The sequence below is a fragment of the Electrona antarctica genome (assembly GCF_951216825.1).
Source record: "Electrona antarctica genome assembly, chromosome: 6".
Taxonomy (NCBI): Eukaryota; Metazoa; Chordata; class Actinopteri; order Myctophiformes; family Myctophidae; genus Electrona; species Electrona antarctica.
The window spans coordinates 10677248-10681301 of record NC_136811.1 but is presented as its reverse complement, the minus strand read 5'-3'; the positions used below and the strand labels follow the sequence as shown (position 1 = coordinate 10681301).

General features: G+C 44.6%; 1 long non-coding RNA gene across 1 annotated transcript; it reads right to left on the bottom strand.

The window, feature by feature from the left end:
* Positions 1 to 1125: 1125 nt before the first annotated feature.
* On the bottom strand, positions 1126 to 3037 carry LOC306925598. The gene is made up of 2 exons (XR_013790268.1): positions 2048 to 3037; positions 1126 to 2007 (listed from the first exon to the last, which is right to left on the bottom strand). It is a non-coding gene; the product is annotated as an uncharacterized lncRNA (long non-coding RNA).
* Between the last annotated feature and the right edge of the window lie 1017 nt (positions 3038 to 4054).

The following is a 4054-nucleotide window of genomic DNA, read 5'->3' as shown; positions in this document are numbered from 1 at the left end:
TCTACTACCAGCTCACGAAGCGACACGGTGTGCGCTTGTATATCAGCTATTTTCACTAGTTTGGGTGCTGGGCAAATGTCTAATCTTTCTTTTGGGTCTCCACCTGAAAAGTGTGGAAACCACTGATTTTGGCCGATGGCTAGGCTCCAGAACATGATGGGACTAGTCAAGTCCAAGAATGCAGTTTTGTGGCGTTTTTATTCACGTCAGTACAGTCTATCCCAGTGGTTTTATTCACGTCAGTACGGTCTATCCCAGTGGTTTTATTCACGTCAGTACGGTCTATCCCAGTGGTTTTATTCACGTCAGTACGGTCTATCCCAGTGGTTTTATTCACGTCAGTACGGTCTATCCCAGTGGTTTTATTCACGTCAGTACGGTCTATCCCAGTGGTTTTATTCACGTCAGTACGGTCTATCCCAGTGGTTTTCAACCCTTTTTGTATCAAAGGCCCATTATTTATTGGGCATTTTGAGTAACGGACCACCATTTGAGGAGATTTAGCCTCTCAGACCCAAAACTTTGAATATTATTTTGTTGGATAAGATTGTTTTTCCATGCATGCTGTATTGATGTTGGTACCATACCAACCAGAGGTAACAGGCAAAACGATCAAAATAACAATTATTCTACATTCTCAAATTGTGTAGACTTCTTGTAAATGAAGTAATGTTTAACAATAATTTAACTCTTGAGAGCGTAAAATGAAACCAAATGGTAAATGGTGCATTTATATAGCACCTTTATCCAAGGCGCTTTACAGAGATTGTGCATTACATTCACCCATTCACACACACACATTCATACACCGATGGCAGCGGAAACCATGCAAGGCACCAACTAGCACATCGGGAGCAATTAGGGGTTCAGTGTCTTGCTCAAGGACACTTCGACAGTAACTCTGGGGGAGCCCGGGTTTGAACTGGCAACCTTGCGGTTACCATCCAGGCACTCTACCCCTGAACCACCGCCGCCGCCCCTTTTACGCTCTCAAGAGTTAAATATCTCTAGGGCTCCATCAGTTAGCTGGGGACCACCTGGAACCCCCTCAAGGACCGCTGGTGGTCCCCGGACCGCACTGGTTGAAAACCACGCCAATAGAAAGGATTAGGCAATACTTCCAAGTTAATTTAATTAGGTTTATTGCATAAAAATCAAATGGCATCTTATGTACATTGATATAGAAAACAAACATTAAGATACAACGGTATATTGTCAGGGTTGAAGAGAAAGAAATTTTAAAAAAAAAGGTGAAAGCTCTATTTAACTGTAATAATCAATCAGTGCTATACAGTGTTTGCAGCAGCTCTGCAGCTCTTTTAGTCCAATCCAATCCACAAAGATAATTTATTATCAGCATTAATTCAGTGTTCCAGTTCCAATTTTGTCTGCTCGATTTGTTTCATTACATCCAATTTCACCCCTTTATCCTCCTTTCTCACGGTTGGATAAATTGGTACCCTGACATGAACATTTATTTTCCGTCTACCGGGAGAGATGGGGAGACCCCCCCCTCGTCCCCCCGTTACTGAACAAAGTCTAGACTCTATACTATAGCAACGATTCGATTCATACCAGAATATAGTTATTCTGTAGCTAATTAACACTTAGTTTTTAAAACAAAATAATGTCACTTATCACCACCTTTAACATTGTGGAACAACACAGAACATGCAGGAGAGCACACATGCAGGGACAAATTAGCCATTGGGCCAGTGGGGCCGTGGCCCAGGGGCCCTTGGCTCTCAGGGGCCCTTGGGGGAAATTGGACCGTGATGTACTAGGTTTGACGCCCTGAAAAGGGCTCCTGGGGCCCTTCATTGGCTGTTGATTTTGTTAAATTTAGGTTAAAAAGATGATAAAAACACGGAAAAACACGAAAATGTTGCGCGCACGCGCGCTAAGGGGGCCCTGCAAATATTACCGGCCCAGGGGCCCTCGTAGGGGTTAATCCGTCCCTGCACACGTGGCTTGTGACGACAATCCATTATTGCAGTGATTCTCAACCTGTGGTCCGGGGCCCACTGGTGGGCACCGTGAGGATAACCTGTGGTCCGGGGCCCACTGGTGGGCACCGTGAGGATATCGACTATATGCAGACCGCGGCCATCTTCCCATTGGAGTTTGGAGGCACTCGTTTTCATAAAGGCAACCTCCTGCTGCCTCCTGCATTAATGTGCAAATTCAAAACAGGTGGTGCGCCGGGCTGTTGAGTGATATCCAACGAGCACTCCCAAACTCCAACACTTCACCTGCGAGGAATGTCTTGACAGAAAGTAGCTCCTAACATGTCTATGGTGGACTTCTATCATGAAACAAACACTTGGCAGATATAGAGACCAATTCAAGCTTTTCGTACAGCTGCAATGTTGGCGAGTTTGACGTCGTTTAACTTTAATACAATCAGATAGGACTTTTCTGTTTGGATGTATGCGCAAATTGCACTATAGTTACCACCCTGCCATTTACTTAATGGCAAGATGGCCGCGGTCTGCATATGGTCAATTGCAAGTGGGCCCTTAAAACAACTGGCAAGACACTAGGATTTTAATGGTAATATGACATTAAAATAAAATGAAAAATACAATATAAAATAATGTAGAAAAACAATTGCACGATTGAGCATCAAAATAAAATGCAGGCGGCTGCCGCGCTCATCGGTCAGACGGGCAGGCCGCGAATGCTTTCAGGATTTCGAAGTGGGGCCCCTTGGTCCAGAAAAAGGTTGAGAACCACTACGCCATACGTTGCACATGGAATAATAATGAGTTCGGTCGTTCCCGTAAACTCGAGGACTCGTGGAGAGAGAATACTGTTTCTAGTACTGTACAGTACAGTGTACACGTTGGCATGTGTTCAAACAACCAGACGGAATGCTCCAGCTTTGTTCGAATGGCTCAGTGTGGTTCTGTGGCGAAGAAGAAGAGTGCATCTACAGTACAGTACACACATATATAACACTGTATCTAGTCTAATTGGCATCTAGATTATACTTTGTAGCACGACGGCGTCGCTCACCGAAAATACATTTTTACCGATTTTTCGAAAATAGCAGACCTACAAGCTCGTAGCGCGCCACTCGGTGGCGCGCTATGAGCTTGTAGATCTGCTATTTTTCAATAGCTAAAGCATAACATAATGCTAACACCAAAAAAAGGCGAGCGTCATCCATGCGGGACAAAGTATAAACTACACTTTACATTTGGACAAAGCATAGGCCATCAAAAAAAAAAAGTTTGTTATCATTGAATTGACATCGTTAACATAATAAAGCAGTAGGCTGGTAATGCGTATACATGTAGAAAAAAAGATTGGAAAAAGAGTGGAAAAACTAAAGCCGACATTCAGGCAGAGCGTAGGTCATAGCAAAGGTTATAACGACCGACCATCCATCGTTTACTTACAAAACGGTTTGCTGTGCAGAGCAAGAGGAGAGAGATGAGACTGAAGCAACGCCTTATGACGTGAACACTGCCTTATGAGAGTGGTTTCCAAAGTGGGGTCCGGGGACCCCCAGGGGTCCTGCTAAATGATAGTTTGGTACCAAATGGACCCCTAACGGGTCCATTTCTATCTCTGTACACACCCAGAGATAGAAATGCCATTAAATGGGGGTCCGTAGACTAATGCATGTCAAACCGGGGGGGGGGGGGGGGGGGTCCTTGAAAGGGTTGCGAATAACTGCTACAGCCATAAAAATCTTCTCATGGGGGTCCCTGGCATATCTTTTCAAATGGGGGGTCCGCAGGCTGATTAGTGTCAATTTGGGGGTCCCTGACATGAAAATGTTTGGGAACCACTTCCTTACGACATGAATAATCAGCCCTCTGGCCGTTAAACACAGTAAGTTAGTAACCCTACTAGCGTCCCTATTTGGGGGACATTTTCAAAAAAGCTAAAATAGCCGTCAGATCTGCGAGCTCACGACGTGTCGGACCGAGCTTGTAGATCAGCTATGTTGGCCATTTGTCACACGTATAGATCTAAGTATACTGTAAGTTAAAGGCCTTGGTGTGTTTAATTGTCATTGGGCACCTGACGTGTTAGTCATGCA